At 48.2% G+C, this 18,045-nt stretch overlaps 1 protein-coding gene across 5 annotated transcripts in view; it reads right to left on the reverse strand.

Moving 5' to 3' along the window:
* The window catches only part of hcar1-3 (hydroxycarboxylic acid receptor 1-3), a 44,071-nt gene that overhangs the window by 14,916 nt on the left and 11,110 nt on the right, over window positions 1-18,045 (reverse strand). For 3 of the 5 annotated variants that reach the window (XR_013800258.1, XR_013800259.1, XR_013800260.1), the window contains exon 2: window positions 776-1,717. The gene's annotated coding sequence lies outside the window, so the exon portion shown is untranslated. Of the gene's footprint in view, window positions 1-775; window positions 1,731-18,045 lie in introns of those variants that run through there. The other 2 variants (XM_079635720.1, XM_079635721.1) reach the window with 2 other exon arrangements.

The raw sequence follows: 18,045 nt of genomic DNA on the forward strand, positions 1-18,045 counted from the left end.
TGTATTGATGTTAGATAAGGCATTAATGTTAATGAATGGTGTCTTAATGTAGTGTTACCAACTAAACAGCAGATAAAACGTGTTTTATTTGACTTAATTGACTGTCCTTTTATTTAATCCAAAACTGCGTTCATATTTAAAAGGCCTTTTAAACTAGATACAACGAACCGCACACGATACCACTTTAGGGGCCGTTCACATATCGCGTTTTATGCGCGTGCAAATTCAGTGAGAAGCACTTCAATGCATCTCAACAGGTCATGTGACAAAAACAAGCCTGTTACAGCCTTTCCGTAACAACATGGAAAGCTCGGCCGAACAGCTGATCATAGCTGTACAGGGCGGCTTTTTATTTCTCATCTCAATGAATATATCTAGTAGTAAAGCTAATGCAAGGGCTAGAAATCAATTAATTATTTGATGATACTTCCTCGTCATCATGGAGAGCGCAGTTTGCACCGCTTTCTCCTTTCCACAAGCGCGTGCTTTCCCTTTGCGTCTGCCGTTGCTATGCAACCATGAACAGAGGCGCGCCTGGAAAACGAATTTGCACGCGCAAAAAACGCGCTATGTGAACGATTCATTCCTCCTTTCTTGTCAACAAGTGGATTCAGAGAAACCGCATTAGCAGCGCCGCCGGTCGCCGTGTCTCAGTGTGTTTATGGGGAAAATGTAGGCCTGTTATTAAATCGATCCTCTGAGTTACGGATCGATCTTTAGAAATTAATATGAAAATCGATTTAGAATTGGTGAATCGATTTTTTCAACACAGCACTAGCCAGCAGTCGATTTTGATATTCTAGGTATTATTAACTGGCCGGAATTTTGAGATGTGAAGGACTATAATGCGTTAAGAGCTCGCTCAAGTACTGGAGCTAAACCATTTAGTGCTTTGTAAGTGATCAGCAATATTTTAAAATGTATATGATGTTTAATAGGCAGCCAATGCAGTGTTGACAGAACGGGGCTAATATGGTCATACTTCCTGGTTCTGGTAAGAACTCGAGCTGCTGCGTTTTGAACTAGCTGTAGTTTGTTTATTAACCCGGAACAAAAAAAATGCGACTCGTTGCTAGGGGGAGAAATGCCGGTGTAACACCGGGCCGGCTCTGGGTTTACCCATCATGGCTGCCGACTATAATGAGCGCCAGCTGAAGCCAATGATTAGCACTTCATTGAAGCACACGCCCGGGAAAAAGGAGTACAAAGAGAGGGGCTTGAAGCACAGTAAGGAGGCAAAGAAATGTTCTGGCAGCAGTGATGCTCGGTACGAGTGTTGGAGTGGGTTGCAGCAGCAACAGTGAGCGGTGGCAAGTGCGGAAAAGCTGAGGTTTAATGTCTGATCGGTGTTCCATGTTGGGTCCCCCGAGGCATGCTCATTAAGTGAGTCTTTGAAGAAACCACGAACAGCAACGCAATGAAGTAGGTGAGAAAATTACACAGAGAAAGAAGGAGAGTGACTGGCAGAAAAGAGAAGTGGAAACCCGTTGTAGGATTCATGTGATTCACTGAGGAAAAGTTAAGTGCACCCTTTTATGATTCACCTTTTTGAGAAAACCACATGTGAAGACTTGCCATCACCAGTGTACGACTAACCTGTGTTTGTGGGCAGTGTGTGTTATCCTGTTGACGGCAAAGAACAGTAACCGTAACGACTGGGAAGATCGCTGAATCCATGTCCATATTCTGAAAACCATTAATACCTGGATCATCCACCCTATGAAGAGAATAGAAACGAGTTGATTAATCGCTGTGAAGATAGAGTGAGTTTGCAGTGTCCGAAAGAGTGAAACAAACACGTGTGAAGATTTACAAGAGTGACTTATGCACAAGTGTGGTGAGATCAAACAACTGTGTTCTCTCTGAGTCTTTGATGGATGAAATTGACCCATAACTTTGAAGTGGTCCCCCTCATGGGACATAGTTGTCAGTGAGTGATGCTTAAAACATAAGGTGATCTGGGCCGCTATGCGGGGCAGGGACACCGTTTGAGTCTCCTAGACCGAGAGCAGTTTAGCCTGCAACGCGGGAACCTCTAGGTTAATAGAACCTTATAAATGTAGACGGGGAGGCCCAGCCTGCCGCCGTACAAATATCTTGCAACGAGATTCCACTATACCAGGCCCACGAAGAGGCCATGCACCTCGTAGAGTGTGCTCTGATGCCCAGTGGGCATGTTAAACCTTCTGATGCGTAGGCCAGCGCTATGGCATCCACCACCCATCTAGACAGGCTTTGTTTCATTGCGGCTCACCCTTTAGAACGCCCACCGAACAAAACGAAGAGCTGCTCCGTCTGTCGAAAAACAGTGGAGCGGGACACATAAGCTCTTAATGCCCTGACCGGACAAAGGGAGCTATTTCCGTCCTCGGAGGCCGGCAGAGCCGACAGGGAGATGACCTGAGCCCTGAACGGTGTGTTGAGGGACTTAGGCACGTACTGATTCGGTTTTAATACGACTTTAGAGTCGTTAGGCCCGAACTCCATACATGACGCTCTCACTGAGAGTGCCTGCAAATCCCCCACACGCTTCACTGAAGCAAGAGCCAAAAGAAACACGGTCTTGAAAGACAAGTGTTTCATGTCAACTGAGTGTACAGGCTCAAATGGGGCACCCTTCATGCCATTCAGTACCGTAGAAAGGTCCCAGACGGAGACTGAAGCAGGTCTGGGAGGATTCAGCCTCCTGGCTCCTTTGAGGAAACGAACCACCAGGTCGTTTCTGCCCAGTGAACGGCCAAGCGTCGGATTAACGAACGCTGATATGGCCGTCACGTATACTTTAAGCGTGGATGGGGTCCTACCCTTATCCAACAGCTCTTGTAAGAAAGAGAGAATCTCCGTTTCCCCGCAGTGCAGGGGTGACAGACCCTGGTTGGGGTCTGAACCCCAACCAGAGAACACAGACCATTTAGAGGTATAGAGCCGCCTAGTGGATGGGGCTCTAGCCTGCTCGATCGTGTCTAATACTCCCTTCGGGAGGTTAGCGGGTACCCGTTTATGGCCCACACATGTAGGGACCATAGTTCTGGGCGAGGATGCAAAATCGTGCCTTTGGCCTGAGAGAGGAGGTCCCTCCTCACTGGTATCGGCCATGGAGCAGTGCTCGTCAGCTGCATCAATACTGGAAACCATGCTTGGCTCGTCCAGTATGGGGCAACGAGTAGCACTGAGCATCCGCTTTCTCTGATTCGCTCCAACACCTGAGGCAGAAGTGAGACAGGGGGAAAAGCATAGAGCGGACAGCGGGGCCAGACACTGGCCAGCGCGTTCGTTCTCTTTGAAAATAATTTCGGGTAGTGAGCATTCTCTTGAGACGCAAACAGGTCTATCTCTGCTCTGCCTAACCTCTTCCCCAGCAGCTGTACTGCCTGTGGGTGTAGAGACCACTCTCCCGTAGGAACGTTGTTCCGTGAGAGTCTGTCCGGGCCTACGTTCAGGTGCCCTGGCACGTGTACTGCTCTCAGTGAGCGCAGGTTGTGCCGGGCCCAGACAAAGAGGCGTTCCGTCAACCTGTAGAGGTTTCGGGATTTTACACCCCCCTGGCGGTTTATGTAGGCCACTACCGACATGTTGTCCGAACGGACCAGGACGTGGTGTCCCTTTATCCGAGGACAAAAGCGCCTCAGCGCTAGGTCCACTGCCAACATTTCCAGGCAGTTTATGTGTAGTGACCTGACCCGTTCTGGCCACTGGCCAAAGAGCGGTCTACCCTCGATCAATGCTCCCCAGCCCGAGGTGGACGCGTCCGTGGACACCATCTTCACGCTCGAGGAAGTCCCCAGGCTTACACCTGACCGGTACCAGTCTGACGCACTCCATGGTGTCAGGGCTGCCATGCACACCTGATCGACCTTGAGGCGATAATGACCGTGGACCCATGCTCGGCGCGGCACTCGCGCTTTCAGCCAGAACTGCAGTGGGCGCATGCGCAGCAGACCCAGCTGTAGTACTGAAGAGGCTGAGGCCATAAGTCCCAGCGTCCTCTGAAACTTCCTGAGCGGGACTATGCGACTGCTGCGGAAGGATTTCAGCATATGCAGGATGTTCAGTCTGCGCTGTGATGACAGCTGTGCCGTCATGGACAGCGAGTTCAGTTCCGTTCCCAGAAAAGAGATCTTTTGACTGGGAATTAGTGAACTCTTCTCCCAGTTGACTCTGAGACCTAAACACTCGAGGTGATCGAGTATTAGGGTTCTGTGGCGAGTGAGTTCTGAACATGATTGAGCTAGAATCAGCCAATCGTCCAAATAATTCAGAATTCGAACGCCTCGGAGTCTCAGGGTGCCAGTCCATGCACACTGTAAATGTACGAGGTGCTAGAGACAGGCCGAATGGCAGGACTGTGTACTGATATGCCTGGCCCTCGAAGGCAAATCTCAAGAATCGCCTGTGACTTGACGCAATTGGTATTTGAAAATACGCGTCTTTCAGATCTATTGCCATAAACCAGTCTCCTCGGCGAATCTGTGCGAGGATTTATCTGGTCGTGAGCATTCTGAACTTTCGCTTCATAAGCGCTCTGTTCAGATACCTCAGATCTAAAATGGGTCTGAGACCCCCGTCTTTCTTTGGCACCAGGAAATATCTGCTGTACAAACCCCCTTCGCTCTGAGCTTGAGATAAAGGCTCTATGGCCCCTTTGCTCAATAGCTTCGCTATTTCGGCTCGAAGTAGGTGTGCTACTTCTGTTTTTCCCGTAGTCTCGACTCTCGCCGCGTGACGGCGAGGGCGTCGGGAGAACTGTAGCGAATAGCCTCTTTTTATGATGTTCAACACCCATTCTGAAACCCCGGGAAGTTTTTCCCATGCATCTGCACGAGTAACTAGGGGTCGAATGAATTCTGGGCCCTGGTCGCGAAATGGCGGCGACGCGAGAGCAACCGTGTGCTGTCACATGGACGCCGTGTTTGCAGCGTTTGAGGCGGGGGGTGCGCTTAATCGAGCGGGCAACCCGCGCGCGCTCAACTCTCTCGGTTGAGAGAGAGCGCGCGGGGCGAGCCCCGTAGGGCTCGTTATGCCTGGGGATAAATGTGGGTGCGTGATAGCGGGCACATTTATAGCACTGAGAGTACTGTCTGTTAGAACTGACTGACCGTGCATTGGTTTCGCTTTTACAGAAACCGTGGGACATGCAGTGTGTAGTGGTTGTGGGCACTGAATAGTGGGCACGCTCACCACTTGTGATGCACAATCGACATGAGTCGATTTATGTGTGCAAGCCCTGTATTGTGTAGGGCTGTGCTTGTGTATATGAATGGGCACTGAGTCGTGGGCATTACAGTTACACACATTACACCATCGGCCGTGGCCGGGACATACATTCGTTTCGTTTTTACAGAAAACGTGGGACATGCAGTGATTGTGGGCACTGAAAAGCGGGCATGTTCACTACATGTGATGCACAATCGACATGAGTCGATTTTATTTGTGCAAGACCTGTATTGTGTAGGGCTGTGCTTGTGTGTACGAATGGGCACTGGGTGGGCATTACAGTTACATGCATTACACCATCGGCCGTGGCCGGGACATGCAATCGTTTTGTTTTTACAGAAACGTGGGACATGCAGTGATTGTGGGCACTGAAAAGCGGGCACGCTCACTACATGTGATGCACAATTGACATGAGTCGATTTATGTGTGCAAGCCCTGTATTGTGTAGGGCTGTGCTATTGTATACGAATGGGCACTGAGTCGTGGGCATTACAGTTACACACATTACACCATCAGCCGTGGCCGGGACATACATTCGTTTCGTTTTTACAGAAAACGTGGGACATGCAGTGATTGTGGGCACTGAAAAGCGGGCACGTTCACTACATGTGATGCACAATCGACATGAGTCGATTTTATTTGTGCAAGCCCTGTATTGTGTAGGGCTGTGCTTGTGTGTACGAATGGGCACTGGGTGGGCATTACAGTTACACACATTACACCATCGGCCGTGGCCGGGACATGCAATCGTTTCGTTTTTACAGAAACGTGGGACATGCAGTGATTGTGGGCACTGAAAAGCGGGCACGCTCACTACATGTGATGCACAATCGACATGAGTCGATTTATGTGTGCAAGCCCTGTATTGTGTAGGGCTGTGCTTGTGTATACGAATGGGCACTGAGTCGTGGGCATTACAGTTACACACATTACACCATCGGCCGTGGCCAGGACATACATTCGTTTCGTTTTTACAGAAACGTGGGACATGCAACGATTGTGGGCACTGAAAAGCGGGCACGTTCACAACATGTGATGCACAATCGACATGAGTCGATTTTATTTGTGCAAGCCCTGTATTGTGTAGGGCTGTGCTTGTGTGTACGAATGGGCACTGAGTCGTGGGCATTATAGCTACACACATAACACCATCGGCCTTGGCCGGACACCAGAAAATAAATTTTTCAGATTTACCTGGGACGTCGTAAAAACGACGTTTGAGTGCAGGCAAACGGGCCGTGGTGCTGGTTTGGTGACTGCAGAATACACTGGCACGGTCGCGTGTGTTGGGACTGTGCGAGCAAAAAGTTTTGGTGAAAATCCGGCCGCAGCGGGACCTGAACACCGTCGCTTTCCTAGGCGGGCTAGGAAGGTGTGGCGACTGCTCAAAGCTGAAGCAGAAGTACGCATCCTGGCTGAAATGGGGCTTTCCAGGACTTCGCGACTTCTTCGTGAAACTCAGGAAGAAAAGCGCGAGTCGTGAGGACGGTAACGTACGTCCCCCTGCAGAAAAGCAGCCATCCAGCCAGTAAAGCGCAGGCTCCACGGGCGCCGATCACTCAAGACCGAGGCTTAGCGACGGCCTGCGTGAGCGATGCTAGACTTTCTTCTTCGACGCTCGCGAGCGGCAGGGGTGGGGAGATCCTCGGAGCTCGCCCATCCCTCACTACCCGAAGCGAGGAGAGAACAGCAGTCGTCCTCCACAGACGCGGCTTCACCTTCCTTGTTCACGACGGACGCGGCGGCAAACAGCGGCCCTTGTCCGTCAGTAGATAGTCCAGCGAAGCGGGCGGAGAAGCTGGCGGCAGCAGCGGCGAGCTCCTCGTGGTGGAGGGAGGTTCCGGGACCCGCTGAGCACGACGCTTTTTGTCACAAAACTATTTTTTCTGACATTTGATTAAATAGTAATTAGTAGCCTACACTTGTAACAACTAATGAAAGCTGTATTTTTACTAAATATACACTAACTTTTGATTTCCAAGTGCATGTCACGTTATATTTGGTGATCGATCACGCTTGGCGGTTAGTGTTTCCCACACATAGACATAGACTGTGGGCGGTGCGCCACAGAATCAACACCGTCCGCTACATATTACATTTTTTGGCGGCCGCCAAAGTGAATTTTTATCCCGCCAAAGCCTTATTTGATCGGTGAGTGATGTAGATGACAGACAGTTGCGCTTGTGACAGGTCGCATGTTACTGAAAGAACGAGCAGAGAGAGAGGCCGACCGCGCGCGCACTCTCACCGTCTTAAAGGAGAACTCCGGTCAATTTTAACATTGAGCTCAATTTTTAGTAAATTTGGAGTGCTGTCAATACAGACAAAAATCGGTGTTGCCTACACCGTGTTATCCTATTTTTAAAATTTGCACCCTATTGACTTAAATGGGGCAAATTTTAAACCTGCTTTTATCCTCTTATCATCCTTGATGTGTCATTACAAGTGCCCAGCCATGTTGAGTGATTCCTTCAGAGTGAACACGGTGAATCTGACTGCATTAGATGTGAAAGATATTCATAAAAATGAATATCATTCAAATGATCATTCAAATATCAAATGAAAACAAGCGCACAGACCTGTATTTAGTTCCTGTTTTCGGTCGAAGTCCACAGTAGTCGATTGTCAAGTTCACGCGCGTGATCATAGGTAACTAAACCTATGCGCGTGAACTCGAAAATCGACTACTTTGGACTTCGACCGGAAGAGCGGAAGTCCGGAAGAGCACGTGGAGCATTGGGAGATTTTTTTCCTGAATTACCAGTGTGTATTGTGCTAAAAAAAACGTTGCATCTTCTCTGAAAAGCGTTCCGCACATTCAGCTGAGACAAACCACACGTTCAATAAACCTAAAAAAACCTATCCTATTAAATGTTTACTGTGTTGACACAAATCTTGTGCAATGTCCTAAACTGACGGGATAATCACACAAACGCGTTCACGTCCGCTAATGACACCTCCGATTCGCGCACTAATGACTCCTTTGAACCGATTCCATTTAATGAATGGTTAAAACAAAACTGATCTATCCAACAACTCACCAGAATCGGTAATACTTTACAATAAAGTTACATTTATTAAACTCTAGTTAACTACATTTAGTTAACATTAAATAAACTGCACTTCTACAGCATTTATTAATCTTTGTTAATGTTAATTTCACCATTTACAAGTAGCCTTATTAAAATCAAAAGTTGTTAACATTAGTTAGCCTAATGCACTGTGAAGTAACACGAATAAACAAAGGATGAACAGCTGTATTTTTATTTTAACAAAGATTAATAAATACAGTAAAAAGATAGTTAATGAGTAAAATTAGTGATTAAGTTAAAAGTGAATAGTGTTCTTTATTCTTGCTGGTGCCCTGCCAGGAACCTTGCCCCCACAGCAAAGCAAACCGAACCGAACCGAGGCTCCAAAACAGTGATATGAACCGAACCGTGGCATTGGTGTATCATTACACCCCTAATATATAGATACTGAGACAGACAACAATAAATAGACAGGGACAGTATTACAGATGGGAATTGATAAGGATTTAACAATTCCGATTCCATTATTGATATTGCTTATCGATCCGATTCCTTATCGATTCTCTTATCGATTCTCATTGGGTGAGGGAATAAGTAAAAATGTGTTTGTTTGTGTGAGCGCTAGTGAGTGAGTGTGTGTGCGCGCGCATGTGTGTGTGAGTGAGCATGTGTGCGTTTGTGTGAGTGAGTGAGCGCGAGAGAGTGTGTGTGCGCAAGTGTGTGTGTGCGCGCGCATGAGAGTGAGTGAGTGCGTTTGTGCGAGTGAATGTGTGTGATACAGCACGCGATGGCTGGTGGGAAAGCAACGTGGCGTCCCGTTAAAGGCCTCATTATACTTCTGCGTCGAACTTCTGCTTCTGCCATGTTTGCCGCGTTCTGAATCAAAACAACGCAGCGCGTGTGTGACGTTATGACACATTTGCAACGAGCGGAACCGATACGCGGAATTGTTAAGCAGGTATGCTAACGGTTCCAAGGAATTGATTCACTGGGCACCGGTTCTGAAGAAGAATCGGTTCTCGATTCCCATCCCTAGACAGTATACAGAGAGCGCTTGCTGAAGGCAACAGAAGCTGTCACGGTCTGTTTTCAGGGGTGCTTTATAGCTTCCTGGCCGATGACGTCACCCGCCTATGACGTCTCATCTTTCCATTGGACTGATTATACACGTGCTTCACGACACAATCACGCAGGTCGTTCCCACCGCGTCTCAAACTCAGCTCGAGTTGCCTTGAAAGGGAACCGTGATGTCATCGTTCAGCTCTGTTCAGTTCTCATATAATGGTGTCAATGCAGGCAGATCAATAATACAGTTGAATATTAAATTAAATCCCCAAATAAGCAAGCCAAAAGCCAAAGGCAACAAAGGCGAAAAAGGTGACAGTGGCAAGGAACCAAAACTGTGGCACTATGGGGAGACTCCCCAAAAAATTCTCCCCAAAAATGCTAAAGCCTGATTGATTTCATCTGAATAGCCATTGTCGTTTGTGCGCTCAGTTGGATTTATATAGATTTGACAACTCTAAACCTACTCAGAGTTCAACTAGCATTATGCAACAGGCCTATTTGCTATAATGATTATATTTATATATCATGTATAAATATGTTTCCCTTTCGAAGGGAACTCAACAATACGTCATCGACGCTATGGGGGAACGCCTCAGGCATGACAGGTGTCTGAAATCACAATCAAATCACGGCAATCACATTGACCGGCGACAGCCCGTGAATCATTACGTGAATGATTAACGTGCGACCTGGAAGTATATAAGGGCGCCTTGCAAACATGACAATTCATCTTTTCGTCTTCAGGGACTGTATGTTTGAAACGCAAAAATAAAAATACGGAGAAATGAAGCGTGCAGCAAAAGCTAGTTGCTTTCAGAAGTGTGCCGACCCATGTCCTCGATATTTGACGCCGGAGGACACACACCAGCTGTGCGTTTTCTGCTTGGGTGAAGAGCACGCACGGGAGGTTCTCGAGGGAGCTTCCTGTGCAAACTGTGAGCGTTTTTCCTTGAAAACGCTCAGCTCTCGTCTGTCCCTCTTCTCGAGTGAAGGGGGGTCAGCATCTGGGAAACCCCGTGGTTCAGGTCCCGCTCGTGCCGAGGCAGAGCGGCGACTTGCGTCATGGGGCTCCCAGATGGAGCTTGTCGATCACCTTGAGAGGGCTGTAAACCTCTCAGATGACTCGACAACTGACGAGGGTGAGCTGCAGGTGGATGATGATAGCCTTTCACCGACTATTCCTGCAGCTAGTGCTCTTCAGGACGCGCAGGAGATGGCTGAGGAAGTTGAGAGTCAGGTGGATCCTGAACCTCCTCAGCCATCCTGCCCCGTGTATGCAGAGCTGGTGGATGTGATGGAGCGCGCCGCCGACAAGCTGCAGCTGCCATGGCAGCGCGCTAGAGGAGAAACCGCTCGTGGCAGGCTCGATGATCGGTTTCTCCCCGGCCATAGACCACCAGCCCAGGTGAGCCTTCCATTTCTCCCCGACCTCCACACTGAGGTCGAGAAGGCATGGAAGAATCCATACTCTGCCCGTATTCACCGGCATCAGCGGGCTAGTTTCGCTGATGTCGAGGGGATCGGAGAGTAAGGATATGTGTCGATGCCGCCCATTGACGAGACGTTTGCGAACTATCTCGTCTCTGGACAGGCGTCGACACTGAGAGCTCCAACCCTACCATCCAAACCGCTGAAAACTATGGCTCGTTTGAATGGTAGAGCATACTCGGCAGCAGGTCAGGCTGGTGCTGCCCTGCACACCATGGCGGTCCTGCAGGCGTACCAGGCCGACCTGCTGAGGGATCTCGACCAGGGGGCAGGGTTGTCCCCTGAGGCGGTGGCTGAGCTGCGCCGCACCACAGATCTTGCTCTCCGGGCCACCAAACAAACCGCTGCTTCGATCGGCCGGTCGATGGCAGCAATGGTGGCCACGGAGAGACATCTGTGGTTAAATCTTGCCGACATCGGGGAGAAAGAGAAGTCCTTTCTCCTCGATTCGCCGGTTTCGCCCTCTGAACTCTTCGGCACCTCCGTAGAGGCGGTGGTGGGGAAGTTCAGGGAGGCAAAGGCGCGCTCAGCAGCATTTAAAACATGCATACCGCTGAGATCCGGGTCCGCGCCCAGGCAGGCGGGAGGACCTGGCCCATCCCGGTCTGAGGACCAGAGGCGGGGCCAGCGAGCCAGTGTCACCTCTCGTGCGCCCCCTCCAGGTAGGAGCAGGGCGCAGAAAAGGCGTGACTCCCGCAACAGGAGGGATTTGAGGGATGTTATCCAGCAGAAGCGTCAGCGCCGCTGAAGGATAACTCCTTCCGAGGGTCATCAAATCTGCCCTCTCCTGCTTCCGACTCCCCAGGCGTTCATCACATCAGGCCTGGGGCGGGGCCTATGATGAGAACGATGTTCTGATGGCCCGCCTAGGCTTGGCCTGTGAGAGCGCCTCTTTCAGGCATGTAAAGTGATGGACCCCAGGTTCATAAGAAACTACCTAGCGAGTCTTCACTCCGCACGCCGCAGGTGAGCTGTCTGGTCTTCTTAAGAGTAATTTCTGAAGAATGTATACTAATATGTATCTCTCTACAGACCTCGTTCCCTGTATAGAGTCATGGGCATGTCAATGCAGAAAGAATAAGGTAAGGAGGAAAAATCTGGATTATTGGGGCCCTGAAGTTCCCCTGTAGGTGGCTTTAACGATAGGAAGAAGCACCATCTGTTGGGGCTTCTTTTGTGAAATGTGCTGGCCCTCGGGCTCTTAGCCACCTTAGGGTAGAGTAGTTGGTCTCTCTCAATTAGGATTTTTTGATCTGAGTTTGACTGACGCTTGAGCTTCAGATAGATCTATATGTCCGGCCCACGGGCTGTTTGACTTCCTCCCTGAGTACATCGCCCCCTTGAGCTCTGTCTGGGTTTTCATTGGGCTGAGCGATTCTGCAGCCTGTTGTGTGAAATAATAATAACTATTTTTCTGTTAGGCTGTGGCTCCTCCGAGCCCTCAGGTAGATCTATGCTTGCAGGTTGGCCCTCACCAGGGCCGCCTCTGTAGCTGGCCTAGGCTGTGCCAGGGATAGTAGAGGCGCTCTGCTTTAGCATTTCTGCCTCTGAACCTTCACTGTGTGAATTTAGGTTCCTAGCATCCCTGTATGACAGCCTCCTCCAATGGAGTCGTTAGGCCAAGGCCCGCCCCCTTCTCTGCATTCTGGGGCGACTAGAGTAATGCAGCGTGGTGCAAAGGTATGGTTTATAAAGATCCTGGGTTAGGCCTCAAATAGGCCTCCCCGGTACAATGTGTCTTTATTGAGCAGGGTGAGGCCGCCTTTCGCCTCACGAGGAGGCTGGGTCTGTCTGCCCGACCCTGCCGTGCAGAACTAGCATACGGAGTACTCCCCTGTGATACAGGGCAGGTCTGAGTCCTTCACTTTCAGTTCTGTATTATCCTACCTCGCACCACTGTGGCTCGGGTTGAGCGGAAATATTTAGCCTTCACTTCTTTTTTGGTCGAAGTACGCTCCCCTGAAGCCAGAGCATTGCCATGAGCTGACGCCCATGCTTACAGTTGGTAGGCCCCTGACTTTGGGGCCTCCATTGAGGCAGAGTGGCGTATGTTGTACTCCCCTTGCTCAAAGGGTGCTAGCGCTCTTGCTGAGTACACTGCCATGGGCAATGTGATTAGGTACCAGAATGCTGTAGGCGCTGTCTAAACAGCTTATCTGCCAACGAAGGCTGCGCCATTAGGTAGTAGGCCTCAGCAGGCCTCCTGAATGGGCAGCTCCCATGAGGGCGCTGTAGGCCAGCTCACCTCATGTGGCTGGCCTTGGTGGTTCGGGCAGTTGACTCACTGATGGGTAGTAGGCCCTAAACAGGCCTCCTCGGAAGTGAGTCCCAACATTGTGGGACATACTTGTTGGTGTGGTATGATTCCCAACAGTGTACCTTTGGAGCAGATTGACTTGCTGTCAGCTAGTAGGCCCAACCAGGCCTCCCTGATAGGCGAGTCCCCAGTGGGCTGGTCTTAACAGGCCGCCTTCGAACTGTCACCCAGATTCAGGGCTCATAGCTACCAGTTGTTTAAGATTACTATCAGGTAGTAGGCCTCCTCAGGCCTCCCTGAAGGTGAATTCCCACTTACAGTGGCTATCAGGTAGTAGGCCTTACCAGGCCTCCCTGTAGGCAAGCCCAAAGGACAGGCAACTGGACAGCTAGCCTGACCTACTATCAGGTAGTAGGCCTCACCGGGCCTCCCTGAAGGCATGTTCTCACATAATGTGATTATCAGGTGGTAGGCCGCTCTGGGCCTCCCTATATGTAAGCTCCCAAGTATCGTGGCTGTCAGGTAGTAGGCCTCACCAGGCCCTGAAGGTGAGTTCCCTGAAGGTGAGTTCCCACATACTGTGGTTATCAGGTTACAGGCCTCACCAGGCCTTCCTGGTTATGAGTTTCCACATGTCAGGTTACAGGCCTCACCCGGCCTTCCTGGTCATGAGAGCTCCCACATACTGTGGTTATCAGGTTACAGGCCTCACCAGGCCTTCCTGGTCATGAGAGCTCCCACATACTGGGGTTATCAGGTTACAGGCCTCACCAGGCCTTCCTGGTTATGAGCTCCCACATACTGTGGTTATCAGGTTACTGGCCTCACTAGGCCTTCCTGGTTATGAGCTCCCACATACTGTGGTTATCAGGTTACAGGCCTCACCAGGCCTTCCTGAATATGAGATCCCACATACTGTGGTTATCAGGTTACAGGCCTCACCAGGCCTTCCTGAATATGAGCTCCCACATACTGGGGTTATCAGGTTACAGGCCTCACCAGGCCTTCCTGGTTATGAGCTCCCACATACTGTGGTTATCAGGTTACAGGCCTCACCAGGCCTTCCTGAATATGAGTTCCCACTTACTGTGGTTATCAGGTAGTAGGCCCTGCCAGGCCTCCCTGTGAGTGGTTCCCCAACGATGCTGGGTTCTGGAAGCTAGTGGCCGCTTGCTATCAGTTCAGCTGGCCTTATTTGGCCGCTGCTAAAAGCGAGCTCGCGCCCTGGCTCAACTAAAGTGTTCGTCCTCTGCTACTGGTTCCCTCCCGGAACTTCTCTGCCTACAGCCTGGTTTCCTACCAGTAAGTCCATTGCTCCCCTCGCTGAGGGTCTCTATGAGTGTTTGGACTCCTGAGTCTGGTCAGACGGTCGTAGGCCTCTCGTGAGGCCTCCCAGTTAGATCAGCCCCTAGGCCTTCACAGGCCTCCTCAGTGTTTCAAACACAAACACTGGGTAGATCCGTGGATCGAGTAGAGAAACTCCCCTCTCTAGCAAGGGTTTAAAGCACTATGCTGAGTCATACTCTCCGGGATATCCCGTCTCTGAGATCCGGGCTGAGGTTTCACTGCCAGCTTCGCAGTCCCTCGGGTTGGATGCCTTACCTAAGGCAAATGTCCAGAGGCTCTGTCTCCAGACAGACAGGAATTTGGCCAGACTGAAGTGTCCAACGTAGTGACACCAGGTCAGGCCGTCCTGGTGGCATTTCGGGTGGTATATTCCCCCGTATAGTGACTGGCTGGGGTTCCCTCGGGTTCCCTAGCCACATTCCCTAGAAGGGACCCCTTCTGAATTGAAGTTGTGGTCGTAGGCCTTTGAGCAGGCCCAGGTAGGCCTTCGGATTACATATTTGGAGTTCCTCCTGTTAGGCTTATAGCTTGGGCTATGACCGTAGGGAATGCTGTCACTGACAGCCCAGTGTGACCTGAGGGTGAGTGGTTCTTGCATTTCTTTTGAATTTGCTGGTTCTGACAGTTGTCACTGCCTCCTGGCATGCACTCCCCTTAGCATGGCGGCGTGGGTATATCGTTCCCCATAGCGTCGATGACGTATTGTTGAGTTCCCTTCGAAAGGGAACGTCTCAGGTTACAACTGTAACCTATGTTCCCTGAGAACAGGGAACGAGACAATACGTCTCCCTGCCATGCCTCGGGGCCTGCCTACCAAACAGTCCCTTCAGACGAAGGATGATTTGTCATGTTTGCAAGGCGCCCTTATATACTTCCAGGTCGCACGTTAATCATTCACGTAATGATTCACGGGCTGTCGCCGGTCAATGTGATTGCCGTGATTTGATTGTGATTTCAGACACCTGTCACGCCTGAGGCGTTCCCCCATAGCGTCGATGACGTATTGTCTCGTTCCCTGTTCTCAGGGAACATAGGTTACAGTTGTAACCTGAGACGTTTTCCTTCCATCATGCTCTTATTAATTCAATTGAAGTAATGTTTTGTCAGTTTCGCAAACAAGGTCAGGGTTCACTGTAAGAAAAAAATCAGTATAAAAACAGAAAAGGTACTAGTGATTTTCTGCCAGGATATATATCTTGCTATAGACATTTCCTTTGCCCTATAACAAAACACAATGCAAAACACAGGTAAAACTTCTAATCAATCTGGAAAATTCCTTCATATTAAGAGTTCATTGGGCCCTAGTTTTACAGACTTTTTAGAGTTATTGTTTCTACTTGCAGACATCATTATTACAGAGCAGATTTTAACTCTTAAAGTCAGCCTGCATGTAACATTGACATACAAGACCAACTTTCATTTTTATTCAGCACTTAGGTGTTCTGTTGAATGGGGGGAAATGTGGTTTCTTACAATCTTACAGTTCATTTGTTGTTGTGGAACTACAGTTTGGCATTAAAATGCCTCAAATTTGTGAGGAGTTCTTGAATTTAGTAAAATCCTAAAAATCATTCCTCATGATTTACCATAGTTGACAACTGACATAGGCATATACTGTTCTATCTCACTGAGATGCAAGCAATTATTGTGAAAACAACTGCTCAGAAGCTTCTTCTGTCTCAAGTCATGATGAAAATAATGCAATATGCATAATGCAAGGGAACGTGTACATGCATTAAAGTTTTAGACAATCCTGACACATTCTGAGATACCCTCACATTGACCAGTTTTAACAAGTTTTCTTTCTTTCAGATATGCAATAATGTTCAAAGTATGAGGAAGCGCTCTTGCTGCTCAGTGGAAATTGGTTCAGCAACAATGTTAGACAAACTAAAGCAACAGCTTCACAAACTATTGCATGAAAATGTGCAACTTGGTGTAATAGACCTTTCACACAATAACCGGAAATACGTAATTGTTGCGGAAGCGGAGTTCCTGTCAAGCGTCAACACATCAGAAAAACATACCAGAGCAAGAGAAAATGGATCAGAGAGTCTACACAACTTCGCTAATGGATTTGCCAAATATTACAATATTAAATATTAAAATGTCTCCTTGCTATATTTGACACATTCATAATTACTTTTGCCAGTTCTTTGTGACAGCTGTTATGTGGGCAGCGTCACCCTCTGGTTAGATGAACCACCGCATCAGCACCGAAAACATAGAGATTTTATTTTAGAGAATATTCACACAACCTATTCGATATTCTGTCATTTTACTTGCACGTCAAATTCTTTTTAACACAGTTTGTGATTGTTATTAGACATGGGGCATGTCAAGTTTATTTGTAAAACACATTTCACATGCGCGAGTGATTTTAGTTTCGCTTTCTCTGGCAACGCAAAATCAAACATAGCCTAAATGTCTTTCCCTAGTGGAAAATAAAATTTGCTCATACCATTTACTACAAGATCGATCGTCTCTTTCCTGCTCATGTCCCACATCCCTCTCAAAGCGCAGAATGGTAGGCTATATCACGCGTCTTTGTGTGGAAATATATATATATTTTTTTAATAGATTAATTAACTTTATTATATTATTTAAGTTACCATTATTTACTGATATTTATTTCAATGCAATACATGCTTTAGTGTGTTGTTTCTTTGACGGAACTGCTCAAACACTTTTTTGCTCAAATAAATATTTTTTTTCCAAAACAACCCCCAAACATCCGCTGGTAGTTGGTCCATTACCACCGTGGTGGTACAAAAAACTGCCACCGTCACAGCCTTACAAAGGGAACACATTTTTCCATGAGGAATTTGTCCATAAGTATCAAGGTAGAGAGCGATCAGGCTAACTGTTACTGAATTGTTAACTAGAATGACAAATCATTAGTGTGTCCACTTAGACATAATGTACATAGTAGAGGATATAGACTACCTTACTAAAGCATTATAGTCTGCTTTTAATGAAGCATTATGGTATCAATTTGTTCCGTCTATGGTTGTCCAAGTGAGTGTCTTGTGTGTTGCGCCAATATTATTAGCCGAATGCTATCATCATCAGTTAACATTTTTCTCTGGCAATGTCTGTGTTATGTGCGTGTGTTTGTCAGTATCAATACGCTACAATAATTATTGCTCGTTGCTTGCGTCATTTATTTACTTGTTGCCCTAACCGGAAGAAGGTTACCACAGCGATTGCGTATTTCCGGTCACAGATATGGAAGTTGTGTGAAAGGTATATTCCATTTATTCTAACAGGTATGTTAGATTACGTCTTAGGAAGAAGAATCATCTGCTTTAGTCAACTAGTATCTCTATGTAAACTATGTGAAGCCAAACTCTTGAAAATAATACCCCCCCCCCCCCCCCCTTAAAAAAAAAGGTCTCTAAGCCCTATTTTTTTAACATAGAAAATGCATTTAACTCAACTCTTCAATAAAACGGTAACACTTTACTTGAAGGGGTGTGCACATAGAAGGGACTGACATGACACCATAATCATGACAAGACACTTCATGAATATGAAGGAGGTTTTATGCATGTTTATGACAACTGTCATTAAGTGTCATTTGCTCAATTATGGCATTTTTAATGCAAATATGACATTGTTTGAGAGGTCTTTGTCATG

Source organism: Phoxinus phoxinus (genome assembly GCF_949152265.1).
Source record: "Phoxinus phoxinus genome assembly, chromosome: 14".
Lineage (NCBI taxonomy): Eukaryota > Metazoa > Chordata > Actinopteri > Cypriniformes > Leuciscidae > Phoxinus > Phoxinus phoxinus.